This window comes from Acomys russatus, chromosome X (assembly GCF_903995435.1).
Source record: "Acomys russatus chromosome X, mAcoRus1.1, whole genome shotgun sequence".
Taxonomy (NCBI): Eukaryota; Metazoa; Chordata; class Mammalia; order Rodentia; family Muridae; genus Acomys; species Acomys russatus.
Window position 1 is genome coordinate 15,875,496 of NC_067169.1, and position 26,194 is coordinate 15,901,689.

The window sequence follows — 26,194 nt, forward strand, 5'->3', positions numbered from 1 at the left end:
GACTGCACCTGTATAGACCCCACATGTACTTATACCTGAGCGTGACGTCCTCAAGAGGCATGATAGGCACAGGACTAAATTCAGTGGAGTTCTCTTCCCATCCTCCGGGGACTGCCTGATATTAGGACCATTTTCTTCAGGGGAAGATCAAAGCCCTGAGATCTCCCTGCTGGTCAGCAATAAGGCTGAGTTGAGGTAGGTTCAGGAAAGCCTGTTTCCAAAAGGATCCAGATGTGTATGCGAGAAACATTCCACTCCTCACCTATTCTTTGGGGGCGGCCTGTAGCTCCTTTGGGGAAAGACATAAAGAGGGAGAGATTGGCACAGATGGAGGTAGGGAGAAGGACAACAGAAGCCCTCTTAACACATGACTTCATTTTCTAGACCTGCATAGGCGAAGCTGTGCCCCTGCTAGCTGCAGAGGAAAAGGGGGCAGAGAAGAACCAAGGAAGTTCCCTATCTCTCCTTGTGTTTATCTGTCTCTGTCTCTGAGTCTCTTCGTGTTTATCTGTGTCTCTGTCTCTCTGTCTGTCTCTGTCTCTCTCTCTGTCTGTCTGTCTGTCTGTCTGTCTCTCTCTCTCTCTCTCTCTCTCTCTCTCTCTCTCTCTCTCTCTCTCTCTCTCTCTCATTACACAGAACGGCACTACCATCTGGCCTTTGCTGCATGGAGACATCTGGACTGTCTGCATGTGCCCTCTACTTTCTATGGATTCTCCTGATGCCATGAAATAGTTTGTACCATGGCTCTCTCAGGCTGCATGCTGTACATATTTCAGACATTATGGCAGTGATCACTGTGTTCAGTAGATTGTGCATTCCTATGTCTCCTGTCTAGTCTAGAAGCTCCTTTGTCTTCCTCAGCCATCCCTGAAAATTTTAGGTCTCCGTTTTAAAAAAATGATCTGGGCAATCTTGTGTATTTGAAAAAAAAAAAAGTCTTTTCTCCCCATCATGTGTTGCTCCTATCTTACTAATTGGTTTTATTTTTCAACAATGTTTCATATATCTCAGGCCAGTCTTGAACTCTCTGTAACTGAGAATGACCTCGATCGCCTCAGCATGAAGATTATATGTTACTGCACTTGGCTTATGCAGTGCTGGGGGTTAAACCCAGTGTTTGGTATATGCTAGGCAAGTGCTCTACCAGCTAACCTACATCCCTACATCTCCAGTTCCTCTTGCCCAGTTTTTAAATAATCCCTGGAGTAGGTTGTACAACTATTTCCAGTTCTCTCTCTCTCTCTCTCTCTCTCTCTCTCTCTCTCTCTCTCTCTCTCTCTCTCTCTCTCTCTCTCCCCCCTTGTGCCGTTTCTCTCATCAGAGATGGTTCTTTTTCCCTTATCATCATTGCAGGCCTCACCTGTTCAACTTGACATGGCCTGGAATTTAGATAGAAGTGACACTCTGCCAATTAGTTCTAAGCCTAAGCTACAGACATTTCCATCGGACAACCTATCCCAGGGAGTCGGTTGGTCTCTGAATAGTTAAAAGACACGTGGGAGAAGCTTTGATCCAGTTCCGATTAGACCAAACTGAGTTTCAGAAATCCAGCTGACCATGTGAGCATGGGACAATGCTAATGGTCATATACCGCTGAACCCTGGAATGGTTTTTGTTACTGGGAAGTAGCTGACTTGGACAACTAGTGTTTACTGTACTCAACTTCTTGGGCATTTCGTCTATAGCATGTGCATTTTGTCTTCAGAGCAATTGTCATTATAAAGAACAGAAAAGAAAAGTAAGTAGAACACAGAAACGTTAAGCCCTGTGCACTTGTTTCTACTAAATGCTCCAGCCTTTCTAGGAACGCTGACGTCATTTCAAAGGTCGTGTTCACAGCTGGCTCAGAAGAGGAACAAGATCGCCTTTAGTACTTTATGGCTGGAGTCTTGCCGCTTAGGCTTATTTCCTCCTTTTACCATTGAACTGTCTAGGTACGCTTTGGAAAATTAATTTTCTTTGCTAAAGCTCTTCAATTTTCTTACCTGATAAATGGGTTTTGTTCTCCATCCACCCATGGCATCATCTGAAGGTTTAAATGAAAAAGAAAAACTATGTCAAGTGTTTAAGCAATGCCCAGCCGTTGGCAAGAACTTCCGGAACCAGTGAGCTGGTGTTATTTTTACATATCGTAACAGCAAAAGCACTAAGTGATCCTTCACAGAGATGACTCATCCTCTCTCCGATTTCTATCCATTTTCACCATTATACCTTTGCTAAAGAAGTCTCTCCAAATCATATTTTTGTGCAGAAAAAAAAATCTAGTAAGCCATGACCCTTGAATTGTGGCTCAGGTTCTTCCATTAGCTTGCTGAGTGACCTTGAGCAAGGCTTCCTCATTGTCTGGGTTTCAGGTCCCCCTCCACAGTGAAAGATGGGACTGAACTCATTTCCAAGGACCCTTGATGTTCATCATTTTCCAAAGTCCTTTTGGAAAAGATCTGGGAGAGCTGCAAAGAGCTTTCACAAAGAAACTGATTATGGTTCTGGTATAATATAAGTAAAGAAGTTTTCTTCACTTGGAGGGTCAGGTATGGAATTGAATCCCACAATGTTTGACCTGGAAGGACCTCAGACAACTTCCAGTCCAATGATCTCGCCTTACAGAAGAGAAAGTAGTATTCCGGCACTGCCAAATGGCTCAGCCCAAGGGCATTAGGATATTCAAAAGAGTTGTTGAACACCTTGGACTTGGGGTTGTGATTAGGTAGAGTGCCTTTCCACAGCCACCAGCCCTGGTTGGGAGGAAATGGTGAGTGTATTGTTTGATGGACCTGTGCATACAGATAGCTGTGTTAGATGCGAAGGAGGAGCAGAGAGAGATGCCTAATATAATCTTAGGTATGGGAAGAATATAGCAACAAGTGTTAAGTCATCTTCATTGAAAGCCAGACACTCTTCTAACTCATCCGGTCTTCAAAAATGACCCTATAAGTTAGATACTCTTATCATCATCCTGGTTGATTGAGAAAGATGCTGCGGCACGGCAAAGTTACCTAACTTGTCTCAGCCCACACAAGTGGCAAATGGAAAAACTGAACTGTGAACTCAAGTCTTGTGGGCCCAGAATCTATGTTCTTCATCACGTTATCCCGACCTTCTGAGGACATCAATTGTCCAGGAGAGAACACCCGAGCAAAGGGAATGCCACTGAAGGCAGAAATGTCCTAGAGGTTGCATGAGTGCCATGTGCCCATTTGGCTGCAGAACAGAATGTGTGTGTGTGTGTGTGTGTGTGTGTGTGTGTGTGTGTGAGAGAGAGAGAGAGAGAGAGAGAGAGAGAGAGAGAGAGAGAGAGAGAGAGAGAGAGAGAGAGAGAGAGAGGCGCAGACAGACAGACAGACAGAGACAGAGAGAGACACACACACAGACAGAGAGACAGAGAGAAAGAGAGACAGAAAGACAGAGACACAGAGACAGACACAGAGAGAGAGATAGAGAATGCGCCTGCAAATGTGTCCATCCTGGTAGTCCTTAGGTATGTGTTATCCAATATGCTACTGTATATACCTGTACTTGTTTGGTGTCTATGTACAGGTGTGTGTGTCTCTGTCATCATGTGTGTTCTGGGAATGTGTCTATTTGTCTGTGTGTTTGTGTAGATGTATCTGTGTTTGTGTATCTATGCATATGCTGGTGTATGTGAGTGTGCATATAGATGGGATAGACAAATGATCAGAGCTCAGAGGGTCATGAAGAGTTCTGGGACACAGACCCATAGAGCCAAGATGAATTGTTCAATGCATTGACACCATTTGCTCATCAGTAACACTCATTGAGCACCTATGTGTGTCAGGGGCTGCCCCAGATGTCAGAGAGAAAACAGTGTGCACTGTGAAGAAACAGTTGTGTAAGGGAGAGGTGATGGAGGAGGTCATTTGGGAAGAGGTCAGAATAAGTGAAATCATAAGCCTAGGGTATCAGAGGGGAGAACATTCGAGGTGAATGGAGCAGCGCAGCGGTGCAAAGGCCCCCGAGACAAATGCGGGCTTGGCATATTTAAGGCCTGAAAATTGACCATGAGACCTGGGGTGAGATAAAGAAGGGCAGAGTGAAGGGGGCCGAAACTGGGGTCATAGCTGGAGCCACTTTGTGCAAGGTTCTGCAGTCACAGTGCAGATTTTATATCATGCCTCTCAGGTAACAGGGAGATACTGAGGAACCACACCCTCCTGGGGGCTGGGTACTCCTCCATTTACATCAGTGCTTCTTCCATATTGCCATCTTGAGACGGAAAATGAAGACTGACTTTTCTTTCCGATGTCACATGCAATTCCTTTTTTTAAAAATCTGTTTTCATACCTCAATTGATCATTGCTGTATTTTAAATTCTTCCAATATTGTTAGGGCTGATCTCAATTAAGCAATCCATTTCTTAGAGCCCACTTAGCTTTTCATCGGAAGGTATATATCAGTTTTCCAGACCGAAGGAGCAAACACCTCATGAAGAGGGCGTGGTGCCTTGTCCCTTGACCAGCATGCCTTATCATCTCATATAATCCAGTCATAGATGCTTCGAAAAAATGTGCTAGGAATATTTTATTCATAGGGAGCATGAGACTTTGAAAGTTCATACAATTAGCCCAAAGTCACACAGCTACTTAGTGGGATCTCAAGCTCTGAAGCAAAAAAAGCAATTTCTAAAAGGAGTTCATGACTTTGCTCCCGAGTGTACAGTTCCCAGCATCAGATGCTGGAGAAAGTTCATGGGACAGGTGGCCTTGGCTAGCCCATAAGCAGTGTATGTGTTGTGTGTGTGGAGGATGTTGAATTCAGATTCTAAACAGCACTGTCGTGGGTTGTGTTACTATGAATATGCCATCTGTCTACAAGGCGGGACTGCACTGGGCTCTGAGCTAGCCATTGCTGCTTTAATAGTTTTTTTTTTTCCTAGTGTGAGTGGCCATGCAGCTGGGATGAGCCATAGGGAGACTCAAAACATCCAAGTGAGCACTAGAGAGGCCCAACTTACATATGTGAACATTGGAATCAAGTGTTCTGCAGGCATTTGGTCCTGGCCGCAGTGCTCTTTCTTTCTTTCTTTCTTTCTTTCTTTCTTTCTTTCTTTCTTTCTTTCTTTCTTTTTCTTTCTTTCTTTCTTTTTCTTTTTCTTTCTTTCTTTCTTTCAAGTTTCTGTAGGTACTAAAGATCTTTGTAAATGTGGCAAGCTAGCTCTTGGGTCTTACTGGTTGGTGGGAGAAAATAAGGCTGCATCCTTGAACATGGGGACTGGGTGGTCAGTCATGTCTTTATTTATTGTCATAACAAAAGATGAGGTGAGGTGGGATTAGAATCGGTGGCTATAAATTACCACCGTCCCCTCACCCTGGCCTTTGGTTTCCTAACTGGGTTCTTTGGAAGGGCTTTACTGAGAATGCATGGGGAATGCATCCTTGGGACCTGTGTGTCAGGTGATGGTGTTAGGAAAGTTCTGAAGGGCCATGGCTATAAAATAGAAGATAATTTCCAGAGTTGTCCTTTCAGGTACAGAACAATGTCAACCTTATCCAATCTAACCCAAGTTAGATCCAACTAAATCTGACTTCATCTAATGCTAGTAAGCCAACACAACTCTATCCAACTCAGCTGAACCCAACCCAACACTATTTGAGAATTTGAGAAACTTGGTGTTTAGCTATGGTCGTGTGGCACTGGAAGCACCCAATATGCTTCTTCTGGGACCTGTAAGGCAGGGGACAGTGTTAGAGAAGCTGAGACAGGAGTCACAACCCTGACACAGAATTGTCAATCTTCCTGGGTTGTCTTTTTTTTTGGGAGGGGGAGGGGAGATCAATATCAACCCAACCCAACCCTACCATCCTCACTCATGATGAGTGGATTAAATTTTTTAAAAAACTTAGAAACATTTCTTATACTCCACTTTGTATGGATCAAACATTGCATATGACATATCACGATGCTTGCTTCCACACCAATATTTTTTGTTGAAGGTTTGAGGTTTGGCATCTGGGGATACCTGAGAACTGACACGTTCACGTCTCAGAAAGCTGATCCTGGCTGGTGGCTGGGGGCTCGGCTTGTCCCTTCCTGTTGGACTCTCCATGGACCATTTGGGTTTACTCACAGCATGATGCGTGGGTTCTCTTGGAATGAGCTTCTGAGAAAGAGAGAAGCCAAATGGAAACCGGATCCTTTTTATGTCCTGGCCTTCAACATCCCATCACAGCACCTGCTCTATAATGTACAAGTCATAATAATTATCATCCCTATGTACATCCCAGAGGAGGATGCTTCTTTGAAAAGAGCATCAGTCACAGCACCAGATGAGCATGGGGGATGAGATACATAAGTTTTTGTGGTTACTACTGAAAAATACCATCTGCTACATGATCATGATCTGTTTGGGATGCTATAATAAAGTGTCAGAAACTGGAAAGATTACAAATAATACAAATTTGTTTCTTATAGTTCTGGAGGCTAGGGAGTCCAAGGTCAAGATGCCAGCAGATTCAGTGTCTTACCAGTGTAAGGCTTCCTGCAGACACTGAATCTGCGGGCACCTTGACCTTGGACTTCCTACCCTCCAGAACTATAAGAAACACATTTGTATTATTTGTAATCTTCCCACTGACTCCCACTCATCTTAGTGTCCCTGCATGTGGTAGATGGGGGTGATGCAACTGTATAGGATTTTCCTTATAAGGGCACTCTGATGATTGCTCTTGGCTTACTGAGTACTGACTCTATTATCCCTGTAGTTTTGCCAGGAAGGGCTATGGCCCTAAGGTGACATTCTGTGCCTAAGAACTCTGGGTAGAAATAATCTAGCCTGTTGAAAGCAAGGTGATGCCCCCATTTTAGCAGCCAACGAATAGTCTTTAGAGGCCTTGCTCTCGTGTCAAAGAATAGCATGCAGCTTCTTCTGGGAGACCAGGTAAGCCTGGCAACACCGTCACACTGATCTCACTAGTTTTCTGGTCACAGTCTTGCTATTCACTGCTAACTGTACCATTTCATTTCATTTTGTCTCATAATAGTGACTTTTCTAAACCTCAAGGTCCAGTTATGTTTGTCTAACCATTTGAAATCAAGAGGAAGCAAGCCCTGAATGCTATATTTTGCTTAGAAATCACTTAAGGAGGTACCAAAGCCCATCACTCTTAAGTTCTACTTTACACAAAACAAGAACATGAGCTCAATCCATCCAACTCCCGACCCCCAACCTTTGGCCACTTTGTAACAAGGATTCTCTTCGAGCTATCATCCAACATCATGGCCCTTGTTTCTGTTGGTACCCTCAGGAGAATGGCATTTACCATCCATATTTCCAACACTCTGCTTATATTTGCTTAGGCATTCTCCATGGAACTTGTAGTCCACTCTCCAGCTGGCCTCTCTTCTTTCTGTGCTCTCACCAGCATAACGCTAAATCCTTAGGCTCCCGTTTTTTGGCTTTTTGCTTTTGCTTTTGTTTTGAATGTAGGCTTTTTTTTTCTAGTATGAACCTCAAAATGCTTCCAATTCAAAAGATGCGACCATCATCCATTTCCACATTGTTAAATTGTCTGTTCTTAGCAGCAACAGTTTTCTTTCTTGGTACCTCTCTTCTGTCTTAGTCTACAGCTACTAGACATTGGGTAATAGACAATAACAGAGACTTCTGGAGATTGGGAAGTTCAGGATCAAGGTGCTGAGAGATTGGGTGTCTGGACAGGCAGGCCTCATTTCCTGGTTTATAGATGGTGACATCTTACTGCGTTGTCTGTCCTTCTGCAGTGGAAGGGGAGGGAGTTCTCTAGTCTTTTAAAATTTTTAAAATTTTGATTGGCATGTATTAATTGCACATAATAATGAGATTCAGTGTGATATTTCAATACATGCTTACACTATGTACTGATTAAATCCAGCCTTCTTTTATCCGTTTCCCCTTTCGCAACCTCTAGTAATCATTATTCTAGATTCAGATTTATTTTTAGCTTTCACATGAGAGAGCACATGTAATATTTATCTTGCTGTGTCTAGCTTGTTTCACTTAATAGAATGCCTCCCACTTCCATACATTTTTGCTGCAAGTGACAGGATTTTATTCTTCATGGATGAATAATATTCCCCCCACCCCATGCGTGTATGTATATGTCCACATACATATGTGTGTGAAATTTCCCTTATTAATTCATCCATGGATGTACACTTATGTTGATTCTATATCTTACCCATTGTGAATAGGGCCACAATAACCATGGACATGCTGGTGTCTCTTTGATGTCTCATTGCCTTTGATATCCACAAACTGTGGGGCACAGCTTATCATGTATTAGCTACTGTGAATTTTGTGAGGAGCCTCCATATTGATCTTTATAACAGTTGTACTGATTTGCATTCCTACCAAGGGTATGAGAGGTTGAGTGGTCTTTTTCATAAGGACATGTATCCCATTCATGAGGCAAGAGAATTGATGGCTTGATCACCTCCCAAAGGCTCCACCCACCAATACTGTTATACCAATGGATGGGATTTCAACATAAGGCATTAGGAGAGACAAATACTCAACATGTACCACACACTGTGGGTCTCATTATGAAAGGTGGGAGACTCTTCCAGGAGATAGCGTAGAGACGGTCCCTCATCCTTCAGGCGGATTACTTACCTAATAGCAGGCTTCTTTCCTATGGGTTAAATGATGCTCTGTGGGCTCTAGCTGTACACACAATGATAGGAGAAAGGCCAGGAAGCTTGAAGTAGTCATGCAGTATGACATGTTCTCTGAAAACTTGGTTGGAGGAGATAGAGTCAAAGCTCTACTTAAATAGATTTTTGAAGCTGTGTGACCATCAGAAAGGCAGCTTGGTGGTCTAGGAGTGCTTGGCTCTGCTCTAGCAGAAGCTTGCTGAAAGAAGAACTAGAGAATTCTGATGAGTCAGAGGACCTAGGGACAGGACGGAAGTTCCTGACTGAGGAATAACATAACATACACTGTGACCAGCATGGAAGTAGACCAGGCTACTTAAGACTCCGCCTCATGTGGGCCCCTCCTTGGAATGATATTATACCCAGAAATCTTGCCATGATAATTGCATCTATCTCAATCCTTTCTCCCCTGGGAAGTATTTGAGTGAGAGCAATGTGTGTGGTCTGTGATCCTAGAAAGTCCTGGCACAGAAAGTTGGGACATTCTGTCAAGCAAGTAACCATTTTGGATGACTCACAATGTAATGTAGTAGGCCTTTTGGCTACTTTATTGGGTTCTTTTTCCTACCTCCCTACATCACCCCTATCCCTTCTAAACCCCCAACACTAGGTAGGAGAGAAAGAAAGATAGAGGAGAAAAGGGACATCAATATTGTTAGACTACTTCCTGCTGATCAGGGGCATCGAGTTCCTTGGGGACAAATTTGATCTTTGTTGTCAGGATGTCTCTAACCAGCAAACAGAAATACAGCAACCAGCAACAAACAACAATCAGCAACATCAGCAGAAGCAAACAGAAACCAGCAGCAGCAATGGCGGTGGTGGCGGTGGCAGCAGCAGGAGTGGCAAGGGGAAGTGAAGACTGAAAGAGTGGATACAGAATTCATGACTTGCAGTTACCTTACTCATGGGGCAAGGAGACTGAGGGATGCTGGTGAGTTCTCCACATGTCCAGCTTGCCAAATGAGTAGGCACAACAGGTCTTGGCCACAGCAGTCCTGAGGAATAGAATTACAGGCATCGCCATCTTTGAATTTAGACCCTGTGCTCTGGCAAGGAGATCGTGGGGAAAGAGAGGCGGGGTGTGTGCAGTCTTGCTCCAAAAGTCTTTAGCGTATTTTTAGTCTTGCCCATTTGCTATTTACACAACTCTGCCTTACACTGTTGATTCTGTGTCAATGACACTTCCATAAGCTTTTTTTTTTTCATGACGTTCAAAGCCCTTTGTTTCAGGGGAGTGAGACACGGGGGTAGGCATGCCAAACCCAATATTGAATCTGTTGGAAGCATGATTTCATCACTCCTGCCCTGTATGACTGAAGGAAGGTCCTCTACTTAATTGCTCTGTGCTTCAGTTAACACATCTGAAATAGGGACACTAAGGGTGCAATGAAATTGATGAAAAATACTTCAACCAGTCCTGAGTGCTTGGCGGTTTGGAGGTGAGTGGTAGGCTTACACTGTTCTTTCTCTTTGCGGTTGTGTCCCTACTAGGTGCTTTCATAGGCAGTTCTCGTCAGCAGCCATGGCAGCCTCCATGTTTTCTTACATGCCCTATATTCTGAGTGCTTCCCTGAGTTCTAGTGAATTTGTCGTTCCCTGGAGCCTTTGGCTTCAAGAGCTGCATTCAGGCTTCTGCCTCTTAGCTTATGGACATGCCATAGGCTTTGTGGAAGGTTCTTGCCCGTGCATTCATCTTCTTATCCACCTTCAACCATTTCCCCTGTCAAGTCTTCCTTCCCTGAGCCTCCAATCTGAGCTTTATTCTGTCAATTCCCCTTATATACACCCCATGCACCCCCTCCCTATCCCCACTGCCACCTCCAGGCACTCCTTGGAATCCTCCTGTGGTCAATTAGATAACTGGACATATAATTTCCATTGGTTTAGTTGTAAATTGGGCACTGAATCCGTCTTACCATGTGTGACTGATACAGTGAATTGTCTCATGTGACATGCAGACTGAGTTGGTGAACCCAGCAAGCTTTGGGGGATGAATCACATGGTTGTGTCTGGTGTCAGTGGAGTAAGTAAGTGTTTTGTTCGCTGGGGCTCAGCACAGACAGTGCGGTTAACAGTCAAGGACAGTGGCTGCTTGGCTGTGCGGGGAGTCGTAACCATTGTAGAGCCTCCATCAGCAGCCCAATTCCACAATGGGGTCTGAAGGAATCAGTTGCACAACAGAAGATTCTGTAATTTATACCTCCTAACTCTGCTAGCTTAAGTGGATTCTGTTCTTTGCAGCTAGCTGGCTACCAACTCTTACGTGGCCCCTGCCTCTCTCAGAAGGAAGATGGTCCTACTATGTGATTGGTACTCAATACTAATAAGGAAATTAAAGAATCAAAGTCCCATCTGCCTATAACATGAAGAATGTCCTTGAGACACTTTTCAGAAAGTTTAAGGCCACCATGTAAGTCCTTGGGCCCTTTAGCTCTGCTCCGCTCTAACCATGAATGACTCCTTGACAGGGGTGTTGGTATTTACTGGAATGACAACTTGCTTCAGTTTTCTTGGCCTTTTCAGACTGGAATTAGCTACAGGCTTGCTGTCCTCACTTTGAGAAATGTAAAGAAGTAGAGACTGGTCAATCCCTCCCACAAATATGTGACTGATGCCCAGGGTTGCCAGGTATTGCCCACAAGGCTCTGCACCTCTCCCTCCTCACTACCAGAGTAGCTGACTTCATTAGCATGATGGCTCACTCATGCAACAACTTGACTAGACTATGCACTGCCCAGAGAGAGGAGACTTGTGATTTCTGAGTATGTCTATATGGATGTTGCTGTGAGAGAAGAGTCTAGCATTTGAATTGGTGGACTGAGCACAGCACTGGGTCCTCCCTGAGGCCAGTGGGCACCATCCCATTCCCTGAGGGCTTAAGGAATACAAAAGAGAAGATGAAGGGTGGATTTGAACTCTCTCTGCCTAACTGCTGAAGTGGTTCATGACTATTCCTCTGGCTTCAGTGTTCCTGCTTCTTGGGGGACCCTACGTATACACTTAAGCCTGTAGCACCTCTCCTCCAATTTTTAGGCCTTTGAACTATACTACTGATTTTCTTGGGTCTTCAGCTTGCAGCTGGTAGGATATCTCAACCCTTATAATCCCATGGGCCAATACTTTATTAGAAAGATTTTATAATCTTTCAACCATCTATCTATGTAATTATTTATTATCAATTTACCAGTTTTCTGTCTGTCTGTCTGTCTGTCTGTCTATCATCTATCTATCTATCTATCTATCTATCTATCTATCTATCTATCTATCTATCTATCATCTATTTTCTTTTATCTTCCTAGCAGTCTGTCTGTCTATCATTCATCTATTAGATTTGTTTCTCTGGAAACCCCCCAACTAACACAATCAGGAAAAGGATGTGGTCAACTAGATATCTAGCCTCCATCTGGACCTTTGAGTGGCCAAATATCTTGACCATCTCTGTCACAAGAGGGGCCTGGCTAGGAATATCCATAAAGCTGTACATGGATATCAGCTTTCAGAGCCGAACACAGCCATCGTGCTCTAAGAATGCCTGCGTCAGCACACTCTACCCAAGGCCCATTTGTGTGGGAAGCCAGCACTGGGATGATATCCACTCAAGAAGATCCAGATGCTGTCCTGGCCTTGAGTTGTGCTACCTTCCCTGGGCACCTTCACATCATTGTCTACTGCGTGTCACTTGGCAAGGACCATCAAATAAACGCCTTTGGGGAAATACCTTGATTGACATGAGCTAAAGGATCCTCCCTCAATTTACAAAATAGAACAGATTGTCCTGTCATACCCCAGGGAGGTATACAGCAGACTGTGCTGTGTCAGGAGATGACAGGTGTACTGGTTGGCATTGCTCAGCTTCAGCAAGGCACTCTGATGCACATAAGATAATGAAGCAGACTTAGTTTCCTTCCTTCCTTCCTCCTTCGTATGTGTGAACATTGTGATTTATGTGTAGGCGCCTGTGTGCATGCATGAAACCAGAGAAGGGCATCAAGAGTCTTCCTCTCTACTGCCCTGACTCATTTCTTTGATACAGGGTCTCTCTGAAGCACCTAGTTTTCAGTTAGGCTCGCAGCCAGTGTGTCCCAGTCATCCTCTTGTCTCTGCCTCCCAACTTGCTGGGGTTCTGGAGGTGCATGAGACCACAGGTCCTAGGATCAGAACTCAGGTCTTTGTGGTGGTGGGTGCAGCACATGCTCCTGCTAACTAATGGCCTGTCTGTCTAGCCCCAGAGCTGTCTCTCTAATACTTTTCAGTGTTCAGTCCATTAATTAGACCAGGGTTATATGAAAAGCTATGCAAGTTTTGCGATGCATACCATTGTCTTCCAGGAATGCGAAGGGTAATATTAGAAAATCAGACCCCAGGTAGATGTTAGATCTTTGGACCTAAGACCAAAGTGGAATGGGTATGCTGGTCAGCAGAGGTTGAGGTGGTAGGTTGGGTTCTGTCCTGTATTTGTTCTGTTTTGTTTGCTTTAAACTTGACACAAGCTAGGGTTATCTGAGAAGAGAAATGCCAATGGAGAAAAGTTCTCGACCAGACTGTCTGTTGGCAAATCTATAGAGCATTTCTCTCTCTCTCTCTCTCTCTCTCTCTCTCTCTCTCTCTCTCTCTCTCTCTCTCTCTCTCTCTCTTTCTCTTGACAATGTTTCTCTGTATAGCCTTGGCTGTCCTAGACTCACTTTGTAGACCAGGCTGGCCTCAAACTCACAGAGATCCACCTGCCTCTGCCTCCCAAGTTCTGGGATTAAAGGCATGCACCACCATGCCTGGCTGATAGAGCATTTTCTTGCCTAATGATTTATGTGGGGAGAGACCACTCACTGTGGGCAGTGCTCCCCTTAGCCAGGTGGGTCTGAGATGTATAAGGAAGCAGGATGAGCAAACCATGGGGGACAAGCCAGCACGTAGCACTCTTCTGTGGCCTCTGCCTTGGCTTCTGTCTTGAGGTTCTGGCCTCAACCTCCCTCAGTGATGGATGTGAGAGTTGTAAGATGAGATAAACCCTTTCCCCCCAAGTTGTTTTGATCATTGTGTTTATCACAGCAATAGAAATTCTATCTAAGGCAGGTTCAATTAGAGAAACTCATTTGAGGCTTATAATGGTGGTTGGGGGAAGGGCATACTCCCTGGAAATGCCAAGAGAATGATTCACAGGCTACTACTGTACCCAGCATTTTTCCATATATTTGGCAAAGGCTTGCAGGATTGTGGAAACCTGGCTATGTAATCAGGAAGGATGGATCATCCTTGGCCTCTGATGGATGGTGAGCTCTAACTCGCAGGCCTAGTTCTGACTCAGTTTTGCAGACTGCAGAGTTACCAGCTTAGTAAAATAGTCACAGTCTTTTCCCACCAGCCAAAAGGGTTTGCAGGTATGAAGTACTCTCAGAGCTTTCATCTGGGACTTAGAACGCTTGGTGAGCATGGCCTGCTGCTCCATTTCAGCCTCAAGATGCCACTAGTCTTTCTGTTCAGGTCAGAGCTCTTGATGGACCTACCATACAGTCTTTCTGGAGTATGTGCTAGGGCTGGGCCCCTCCCCAGCTTTCGTTTATCTTTCCAAGGACAGAGGAAACTGGCTCCAGTCCTCAGCCCCAGGCTGTCCTTCTGCTCCAGCTGAGTGCTTTGGAATCCCGATGCCTATTCAGCCTGCTGTTTTGTTGTCACCTTAACTCTGTGACTTACCAGAGTTTCTCATGGGTGTGGGAGTTGCTGCTCTAGATACAAGACTTAATCAGCCTGGGTCTCACCTTCCCTGGGGCTCTTGACCTAGCAGGGCCATCTATGGCCTCTCCAACAATGAGCCATTGCATGACAGCAATGGAGAATTCTGAAGACCTGGTTTACAAGTGTTTCCAGCAGCTGGCCCTAGTGATCCGTGTGACTGCCATTGTCCTTTCTTGTGAGGATGCTTTTATGTAATGAGTACTTTGGGAGACCGGTTGGTGGCCCACTTGGGACAAGTCACATCAGCTTGAGACTGGGCTAAATCTTGTGAATTATCAAAACAGACATTATTAGGATCCTTCCCTTCCCTTTTCCTCCCTCCCTGTTTCTTTCTTTCTTTCTTTCTTTCTTTCTTTCCTTCTTTCTTTCTTTCTTTCTTTCTTTCTTGGTGTCTTACTATGTAATCCTGGCTGGCCTGAAACACACAGAGTCTGCCTCTGTCTCCCTAGTGTTGTGATTCCAATCGTGAGCCACTGGGACTTTCCAGAGCTTTTAAAATTGTGCTTTAGCCAGCAAGGTTGAGTTAATGGGATTTGAGTTCTCAATAAATAGTGCTCTGGGCTTTGAACACAGCATCCACTTGTCTTCCCTGGTCCTATGGCACCTGCTTTTCTTCCCCATGGTCCCTTTTCTGAAGCTAGAACACTACCATTTATACTTGGTGAATCTGTTTAATATGGTAGTCTACCTGTCCTACTTACCTCACTGCATGGGCCAAAGGAGGTCAACTATTTAAATACACAATGAAAGGGTGGGGAAATGGACCTTGCCCCTTAAGGAGAAGAGCTATGAAGTCTTATAGCAAAGAGTATAGTGACTACAGGAAGGAATGAAACATGGGGGCTGGCACCCAAATCTGTGTTTACCTGTTTTCTCTTGTTACAATGAAATATCTAAGGCAGGCCAGCTTTACCAATGGAGGTTCAGCTCAAAGTTCTGGAAATGCAAGGGCACAGTATTACCAGCAGATTGGCTGTGATGAAGAGCTCATGGTACAATGGAGGGAGCAGGTAAGGGATGAAAAGACCCCCTTTTTTTTGAGACAGGGTTTCTCAGTATACCCCTGGATGTCTTGGGACTTACTCTGTAGACCAGGCCAGCCTTGAACTCAAGAGATCTGTCTGCCTCTGCCTCCTGAGTGCTGGGATTAAAGGTATACACCACCAAGCCCTGCAAAAAGAGAGCCACAGAACCATAGGAGGGTGTTAGACTTCAAGCACTCATTCTTGTTAGAGCTCAAGGGTCCTAGGAAAGCCACCTTAACCTCCTTGGAAACCAGGGCTTCCAATGACTTTAGCATGGCCCACTTGGTTCCACCTCTCAAAGGTTCCATCACCCCCCACATTGCTACAGGGGAGACAAAGATTCTAATACTCTTGTGGATACATTTGTGGATACACTTAAACCTTGTGGACGCACTTACAAATGTGTACACAGCATGGAGCTATTCCATGAGGCAATGTTTTTCTTTACTACTCCGTAGCTCCCAGTCCCAGGAATGACTTTGAGACTGGTGCTAGCACCAAGAGAAGGGAGCAGAATGCAAGTGGCCCAGTACCTGGAACACTGATATTGGGGCAGCCTGAGAATTAGAACCCAGGCTCCCAGGGCCAAGACAATTCCGATGCATCTGGTTGCCCTGCCTCTTACAAGTTCATCACAAGCTGAGGCAGCTTGTCACATGCAGACAAGTCCTGTGGCTATTTTTTTTCCTACTGACTTTTCACCAGGGGTATGCCAGCCAAACAGAGCTGGTGTGTCACGGGCTTGACGGGTGTCAAACCTTGTGTGTGAAGAACGTCCCCGTTATCCTGTCTCCCGCATCCCCCAAACACTTATCTCATTATTGAAGCGCGGGGGGAGGGGGGGTGAGGGAGGAGCAGGGGAGGCAGGAGGGGAGGCAGGCATCTCAGGAGTGTTTATTCTCTTCAGGAGCGAGGCTTTCTCCTAATTAGTAGGTGATTCTACGAGATGGAGCCCAGGTGGGGAATGAACATGGGGTCTGGAGTGGTGCTCCAGCCGTCCCTGATTACCCAAATCCCCAGCTGGGGTGAGGACCCCTCATGTGGGGTGGGAAAGCAGGGGAATATTAGTTTCCGATACAACGAGAGACAAGAGAATAATTCTACGAGGCCGTGTAGAACAAGCAGAGAGAGAAAAGCTCTTTGAGTGCAACAAGGAGCCGGGTTTTAAAATTTCATTTGCACAGCGGCAGGTCTTGCCAATTGGATCCCTTCCAGAAAGCAATCTGCTAAGTCTGACAGTCGGAAGAAATGCCGGGCTGCTGAGCGAGGAGAGGCTGGGTTTTTTTAAGGGTTTATTTTTCATCCAGGCCCTTTGTGAGCAATGGCTTTTTTTTTTATTCCATTTTAAAAGAAAAAGACACGCAGCGATCCTCTTTGTGAGGCGGGAAAGGGCTTCCCTGACCATCTGGGCCTCAGAGGGACTCGGGGAGAGGCGGCCTTTTGTGTTGGGGGCATTCAATGCCCGTGCGACCGCCGTTTATCTTTGCTGCCAGTCACACCAGGCTGGCCTCGCTGCCGGCTGGCCCGGGGCACACGAAGCAGCTTGGAGCAGTCCTCTAGGTCCTTATCTGTGTCATGGGCAGGAGGTCGGGGGCTGGGGAGGGGGGCTCTCTGAGCCCACCCAGAGGTCCATTGTGTTGGCTGCTCAGAGTGACAGATCAGCTCAGCAGACATCTCTGCCCAGCCCTATTCTTCAGAACACAGTGCTCTCTCTCTCTCTCTCTCTCTCTCTCTCTCTCTCTCTCTCTCTCTCTCTCTCTCTCATTGGATCTATTCTTCTGCCAGTGGAACTAGAGGCTTTAGGGTAAATATGGATTCTTGGCCAAGGCCAGCTATTAGAGCATTTCTGCACGTGTGTATGCGCACACACACATATACACACATAAACACACACACACACACACACACACACACACACAGAGAGAGAGAGAGAGAGAGAGAGAGAGAGAGAGAGGAGAGGAGAGCGAGAGGAGAGAGAGAGAGAGAGAGAGAGAGAGAGAGAGAGAGAGAGAGAGAACCCTGTCTCTCAGCCAGGCTCCAAAGCCTAAGTAAGCTTTTTATAGAAATGCTGAGGTGACGAAGCTGTCTTGCAGTGGTGAGTCCTTGTCCCAACAAGCACTAGAGATGATGTTTTTGCCTTCAGAACATTATATTCTGGTAACGCTGGCCAAGGGAATAGGTTGAGGGCATGCTCTGCCCCCGGGGGGCACAGAATGCCACTTTGGGGGCAGACTTGACAGTGAGGGTATGTTTAGCCATGAAAGGGGCTGGAGCTACTTAGAGGCTCATTTGGAGGGTTGCTTTTACAGACTTCGGTGCACACTGCCACCCATGTCCTTTGGTCTTCCCAAGAACTCTGAGATATTAGGCAGGATCCCGTTTCCTCGATGAGTAAACCGAGGCAGGGAGGAATCTTGCCAGTCTGATTGTTCCAAGTAGGAGTTTCAGATAACATGACATGTCCTCGTACATAGCTGTATATAAGCGCAAAATGTGATGGCTTACAGCAAAAGGGATTAATGGGTGGAGGGCACCACACTTTGTTGAGATGGTTTAAATTGCTTTGTAACCAAAAGAGTAAGGACTTGAGATCTCAGGTCTCCTGGTGACGATGGCCCCTTGGACCTTCATAGGTGCATGAAGCCAGGCTAGATGGAGAACGGGGATGCTAGCGTAGGACTGTAGAGAAACAGCTCTGCAGGTCCCTTTCTTTTTGGGTGGGATGATGCTACAGCAATAAGAAGTAAAGCTTGAGAGACAGTGCTAGAGTGGAGGGGCAATCAACACCAGAACCCTGCCCAGAGTCTTAGTTTTGTGAACATGGGTCTTAGAAGACCCAGCCATCCAATCACGTCTCTGCAGAGACACACAGCATCTGTCAGAAGCTTTTGGCTCTGGACAGGTTGCCATCTGGTGCCTGTCCTACACACCAAAAAAAAAAAAAAAAAAAAAAAAAAAAAAAAAAAAAAAAAAAAAAAAAAAAAAATCAAGTGCTATGAGCCAGCAGGGGTATGGGGCCTCGTTTGGGAAGGGCTTTGGGATTGGGGTTTGGATCACTAGTCCTACCATATCTGTAGTGTTGAACTGCCTCTTCGACCTTGCCCTCATGTATCTATGTTCTCCAATTGGTCTGCCTGCCACAACTGGAAAATCCCAAGCCCCGCCCCCCCCTTAGAATGGCCACAGTCCAGGCTGTCCCAGTTGTTAAATATTTTGAATGTCACCGCTGTGGAGTCCCGCGTGGCTCTCTCCCACAATCAGTGAGGGCTTTTGTTCCCACCCATCCAAGGCCTCTGAGCTCAGAAATGCCAACCTCTCAGCGAATTCGGGTTAAGCCGGCCTCGCTGCGTTCTCTGAGCTGCGCCGCCGGGAGGATAATAGCATCTCCCAGGATGTTAGGAAAGCAGCCCCTGTTGATTTTCCAGCCCTTGAATAGCGGCTTCGTGGCAAACGTTTCTGATTTGTGCCGCGGCTCTCCTCTAGCCCCAGCCCCCGAGAGGCCGGTGTAATGCTTCTTTTCATGTGGCAGGATCGGATATGACCAGCGTGGGTTCTGTCAGATATTACGAGTGGTTATTACCGAGGCAGCCCAGCTGCCGTGCAGGGCTCGGCCCTCGCTTGGGGTCTGGCGAGGCGCGGCTGTCGTATCTGAATTTCTTCATCTACAAGATCTGAATCCAATCTAGTCGCTGGGAGCCTGTTTGTGTAGCAGTGGGGAAGGGGGGAGGTGAGAGAGATGGGGTGGGGTGGCCCACGTGAGGTCGCTCATCCGGGAGGGGAGGCTTTGCTCCTTAATGAAATCTATTGGATGTGTTGGCTGGGAGAGTCCCCCTCCCCCTGGCTGACCCTGAACAGCTGATGAGGACTTGGGAGGGTGTTGGGATGCCAAATGGTGACGGTTTGGATCAGCACCAACGGGAACAGGGTGTTTTTCCACCCTGATTGCCTCCAGTTCAAATGAGAGTGGGCTTATTTGAGTCAGGTGGATGTGCGGAACAAAGAGAGAGAGAGAGAGAGAGAGAGAGAGAGAGAGAGAGAGAGAGAGAGAGGGAGAGAGGAGATGGAGGAGGAGAGAGAGAGAGAGCTGAGAGAGAGCGAGGAGCTGAGAGGAGAGGAGAGGAGAGGAGAGAGAGAGAGAGAGGAGAGAGAGAGAGAGAGAGAGAGAGAGAGAGAGAGAGAGAGAGAGAGCGCCTTTCAGAGCTGTACGCCTGTGTGTGTGTGTGTGTGTTGGACCATCATCTGTGAATCCACTGTTATAGAATCCACAGGGCTGCGTGGTTTTTTTAAAGCTTTATTTGAATCCTGATGCTCTATAGACTGGCCAATTATTTCTCCCCTGGGGAATGCAGGCCCAGAGCACGGTGCCCCACCCCTCCTGAGGGGTGTGTGGAGTAGAGCTTTGTACGGTAGAGAAGGCTAGGGAGGAGTATTTCTTCCAGCTTGCTGCTTGTCATGCTGGGTGGGGGGTTGTCCCTTACACAGTGGCATGTTGAAGCCTAGGATAGGAATGTATGGTTCCATTTTCTGGGTGACAGAGAACTAGGGAGGGCATTTCAAAAAATAAGGCTCCCCAAACACCACCTTGCTGTCTCAAAGCCTCTTTACAGGCAGGAGGCTTGCTTTGAGGAAAGGATTTGGAAGGATATGGCCCTCCCTTGTTCCCCCCACCACGTTTTTGTGCCATCCTTTGAGACCCTCACAAGAATGTGAGGGGGCAGCAAGTGGACTGCAGTGGGGTGGGGTGGGGGTGGGGAAGGCTCTCTCCACAAGGTGCACCTTAGGGCTTGGATTTATTTCAAGTGAAAATTGGTGCCTTTCTCCCTCCCCCGGGGCTTAGCACCAGCCCCAAACACACATCAAACAGTGTGTTGATAAGTTGATCAATTCCAATAAAACATCAATCCAAGGTGGCCACATCCCAAACACGCTGTCACTGGCCTTGGAGGCAGCTAGATCAGGAAGGGTGAGGGGACATGAAGGGAGGTTTGGGGGGGCCTTCTTCCTGCTGGGGTGTGGTGAGGATGGCTTTTCTCCAGCCTTTTCTTGGGTCCTAGTATAGTCTGGATGATAGCAACGCAAAGCATTCGAATGGGAAGGAAGTTGAAGGGGGATTTGTTTCCTTTCTGCATGCTGTGAGTCTTAGGGCTTCAGGAAAATTCAGGCAAGCAAGCCCCCCCACCCCCATCCCATGCTGTTAGGATGCCTTTGCTGGCTCCAATTCACTGCTTTTCTTCCAGCCTCATTTTTCATTCATTCATCTGGGATTAATCACACCCTGTGACCAATAGAGAAGGGGACGAACAGGGCACCGTCCTTGCCTCCAAGGACATAGGGGAAATGGGGGGCAGATGCTAAGGGTAGTGAGTATCATTCACAAAGCTGGCTCTAAGTGGCCTGGTCAGCGGAGGGAAAGGCAGCTTCTCCAATGGGGAATGGGGGAGGTGCAAGTGGGTGGGGGAAGGGCATCAGAAGCCGACTTTGGCACTAGGCCTTGAAGAATAAGGATTTCACAGTGGAAAATGACATTCCAGGCGTTAAGCATGAAGGAACCGTTCCGCAATGAAGAAGGGCGAGCTGCTCTAATTATAACTGACACACTGATTTAAACATTTATTCACTCCAGCCCCACAAATACATACGTGCACGTACACTCGCAGCCCAAACAGCAGGGAGGGGGCATTCTCGGGGTCCCACCTTGAGTTACAGCTGCAGTCAGTCTATTGGAGAAGACCTTTTTCTGCCTGAGTATAACATCTGCTGTGACACGGTTGTCTACCACACCACACATTCCAATGACCGGTGATCTGTGGCCAAGGGCTGGTGCCTAGGCCTCTTCTCTTGCCTTGTCCCATGCTGGGGAGTCCCAGGAAGAAAGCACTGGTTGGAAATGGGCAAGAGGGAGAGTATAGCATTTACCACTGTGAGGTGAATGCACAAGGTGGGATGGCTAGACTGCTGCAGAAGGTTGGGGAGCAGAGTAACCTTGCTGAGTTGTTCTAGGACTGAAGGAAAGGCCCTTAGGCTCTAGCACTGACTCTGTGTTAGAAGCTTGCTGCTAGGAGATGGTAAGCGGGACTTGAGAGGTGCTACAGAGGTGTCTATTGTGGTGTAGTTGCTAAGAATCTGCTGTTTGGGGCTGGAGGGGTATCTCAGTGGTTCAGAGTGCCTATTGCTCTTCTGGATGATCCACATTGGGTGCCTCACAGCTGCCTGTATCTGTGGGAGTGGGGGAGATTCAATGTGATGACACTTAAACACATATACACATACTAACACACCCACACACCCACACACACACACACACACACACACTTTGAAAAGAAATCTTAAAGAAAAAGAACTAGGTGTAGTGATGGTCTCTGGACGGAGGAGGGAGGACCCATACTGGTTTTCTAGGTTTCAGCAGATGGGACATGATGGCTTTTGGCACTGCCTTGGGCCTGTGAAACAGCTCTGTTTCTCTTTAGTAATTCCCAACGCTACACAGACAGGTACCCACAGTGTTCATTGTATCCCTGGCTGGTTTTCTTCTCAGAGACTTGTACGTGTTAGGCAAGCACGGCATTCTACCGGTGAGCTACATCCTCAGACCTCGGGCTTTTGTTTTATTTTCTGTCTTGAAACAGTCTCTATACAAAAGCCAGCCTGGCCCTGAACTCACCATCTTCCTGTCTCTAATCTCTTGAATACTGAGATTACAGATGTGTGCAATCATACCCAGCTGTCCTTGGATTCCATTCAACTTTTTCATGCACTGCAATGATTGTTCTGGCGGAGTCTAGGCAGAGAGATGGCACTGTATGTACCACACACTCAGGTCCTCCCCCCAGGTCCTTAAGATAGGCTGGTTAGGAATGACCACTCCCCACTTTGTACTTAGGAAAACTGGTGAGGAGAGGCATTAAATGACTTACTTGTGGTCCACAGGCAACTATGTGGGGAGCCTGAACCCCATCAACAACAGAGTCTTTTTTTTTTTTTTTTAATTGAAATCACTTGAAAGAATAATCAACCCTTAGGCTACAAAATAATAGTGCCCAACTTTGATAGGTCAGATGATTGTTTCTGGCTTCTACCTGAGAGAATGGTAGATATATCCATAGCTTTTGCTATGGGTGCTGGTGGTAGGTTTTTGTTTTTTGTTTTTTTTCTTTCAACATGACACGGGCTAAGATCAACTGAGACGAAGGAACACCAATTGAGAAAATGCCTACCTCCATAAGATTGGCCTTTAGGCCCGTCTGTGGGGCATTGTCTTGATTTATATGGGAGGGCACATCTCATTGTGGATGATATCATTCCTGGCCAGGCCGTCCTGGGTTGTGTATGAAAGCAGCCCCAGGAAGCCATGGGGAGAGAGGCAGGCCTCAGTTTTCCTCTGTGGTCTCTGCTTCTGTTCCTGCTTCCAAGTTCCCACTTTTGCCCCTGCCTTGATGTCCCTCAGTGATGGACATGCTAAGCCAAATAAACTCATTCATGCCTCAACTTGCTCTTGGTCACTGTTTTGTCACAGTGATACAACTGCCCCTCCCCCAACACACACAGCATCAAATATATTTATTACCCTGTCTGTGCTGGACTTGACTACAAGATGCTCTTTAGCCAGTGGAATATATATGTGATGTGAACAGAGTATTTTCTGTGTGCTTTGCACCATCTGACTGGACCTCTTAAGCTCCACTAGTTGCCCTGTGCTGCACTTGCTTGGCAGAGTCGTCTGGAGGAGGTGAGTTGCATAGATCTGAACCAAATTTGCAGTCTAGAGCTGAGTTCAGCCGGGCTTTGGCTGAAATCAGCTAAATTGCAACTGACCAGCCGATCTGTGAGTGAGAAAGCCAAATGTTTCCTGTTAGAGGCTACTGAGACTTGAAGGTTTGTTTATTACCCAGGAGTATCACAGTGTGAGCTGACTAATACATTAACCCTGTTCGTCCTCTGGAATCGAGTTGAAAAATATACTAGTTCTCATACATAAGTCCCAGAGACCCTGCCTGAACCTGTCTGGGCTATGGCTCAGGCACCAGTATTGGTTTCCACTCCCCAGAGGATTGTAGAGTCTAGCAAGCGTTGAGAAGCGTGAGTTAAAGCATGCCCGTAAGTATTAATCAGGGCCAAGCCTTGACAAAATTATAACCTCTTCAATACACACCAGTGCCCTGTCCTTTTTTTCTTTAGGCTATTCTCCCCGCCCCCCCCCCCCCCACTATCCTTTATACCTCAGTGTGAATTCAGATAAAGGAGTTGCCTCCCCTGGGGTTATTTGCAATTCAAACATCATCTCTATACTGCGGAAATAAAAAGCCTTATCCCATTAAAAGATTTGTGGGGGGAAACTGCCGGCAGAACTTTTTGGTGGAGTCAGGGCAGACAAGTTATCTCGGTAGTTGCACCCAAACCAGGAAGCCAGGAAGCAGGGAAAGCAGGAAGCCAGGAAGCAGGGAAAGCAGGAAACCAGGAAGCAGGGAAAGCAGGAAGCCAGGAAGGAGGGAAAGCAGGAAGCCAGAAAGTAGGGAAAGCAGGAAGCTAGGAAGCAGGGAAAGCAGGAAACCAAGAAGCAGGGAAAGCAGGAAGCCAGGAAGGAGGGGAATGGATGGGATGGACTGGGAGTTCTGGGTCTGAGGTAGGAAGGCAGCCAGTCTAGGGCCTCGGGGAACACTAGAAGGTTGGGCTCCTCATGAGCCTCGCAAGGGTAGGTGAGATCCAGCTGTGGCAGTGTCAAGGGCCCTGTGTGTAGATCCTCTGATTGGTCGCCCAGAATATAGCTACTGCTGCAGGCAATTGCCCAGCGCCTGCTATCCCACATCCACAGATCATTTGCTGGGTCACAAAACCAGTCCTCCAGCAAACTGGGGAAGGCCCCACCACTGCTCTGGGGCCTGAAGTCCTTATTGAGTTGTTCCTCTTGCCCCCGTGGCTTCTTGGGATCCAGTCATCCATCCTTTTGTATCCTCTAAGCCCAAAGGCAACAGATTCTGATTATTTCTAAGTGGGCCGGGACCCTTACCTCACAAAGCCCCCCTTTCATGCCGCCTTTCGGGAAGCCCACATGGCTTTGGCAGCTCTCCATTTTTTCATCCTTACACACAGAAGGCCTATTTCATGTTGCTTGGTGGGATGTCATGCCTCAGTGGTGACTCATACGTCCAAAGGGAGCCTGGGTGAGTCCTTTGCCCTTCTCGAAATAAGGAAGGGTGAAAAGCCAAGGCATGTGACTACTACCTTGCTTCTCCAAAGTTCAAGTGTGACAGAAGATGACCCAATGTTCATGGCTTTAGGAATGCTGTCTCCAGCTCTGATTCTGTTATGTATCTTATGTTTTCTTACTCTTAGGAGTTGTGACGTGCCTCCCGGTCCCTTACAGTGAAGGACAGGTTGACACAGGTCCTGTATGTGGTGCCAGGTCTTCAGCAGGGACTGCGTCTGAGATAGAGACCCTAAACCATTTCTGAACAGCTCTTGTCTAATGACCAGTACTCGATGGCCATTTCAGCCTGATGGGCATCAGGTCAGACGGATCCTTCTAGTTCTAGATTTTTCTCTGTGGAATCAGAGCCCAGCTCTTTCTTGGAAATGACCTCTGCCCCACAATTCCTTTCCCAGCATCACCTGAGCTCCTCATTTTTTGAGACTTTGAAATAAACACACCTTCCTTGCTTTCTCTTTATTTCCCTCCCTGCTCCAAGGGGCTGTGGTCTATTGCTAGTTAAATGAGGTCACCGTGTCCTTGACAGTCAGGGATTTGTCACTGAGCTCCAATGTACTCCAATCTTGCTTGACATTTAAAACAACAGTTCATGGAACTGTGGCCACAAGGGTCACTGGAACCAGCAGGAAATGGCCCTAATTTTTAGCAATCATCACTTCATGTGGTTACACTCTGTTCTCTGTCATTAGGAGGATAGCCTGCATAATGCTGAGGGGAATTAATCCTCTCTGTGTGGGGGTGTACATGCACATGCAGGTGTGTGTCAGGTATGTACAGATGTGAGTGGAGGGAGGCTATAGATGACCTTGGGTCTCATTCCTCATAAGCTTTCCACCTCGTTTTTGTTGTTGTTGTTGTTGGTCTGGAGCTCCCTGATCTGGGATAGCTGCTGGCCAGCAAACCCCTGGGGCTCCACCTGTCTCTTCCTCAGTGCTAATATTACAAATATGTGTCACTATGCCACCTGTCTCCTCTCCAGCTTTAAGATTACAAGTGGGTGACACCACACCTGGCCTTTTAAAAAAAATATGGGTTTGGGGGATTGAATGAAGGTCTTAATGCTCATAAGGCAGGCATTTTACAGACTGAGCTAGCTCCTCAGCCCTGAGGAGAAATACTTTTTCTTAATGGGAGGTCTCAAAAATGACTGGATAACATGTTTGAAATCACCTGGCAATAAAGGCAGGTTGGAGTACGGAGATGGAGCAAAAGAGACTGGGTGTCGGGGGAGGGTTGTCAAACTCTGCTGCTCATTTTAAGACCCCAGCAGATGCTTGCGTTTTATCCTTCCCTTTATCTAGCAATAACATCTCAATCATCACTGGAGAAACAAGTTTCCATCCATTTCAGGACACGAGGCACTCTGGGTAGATGCCCATACACTTAGCAGTGGGGAGAATACAAAGTTTGAGCCATCGGGAGAGCCTAAGCCCAGCGATTTGTTCACAGGACTGACACTGGACACAAACTTGACTGGTGGGCACTAGTACCAGGCTGGTGATTGGAACTACTTGAACAAGGAAGCTCTTTAAAATTTTGTTTGTTTGTTTTGGTTTTCTGAGACAGGGCTTCCCTGTGTAGC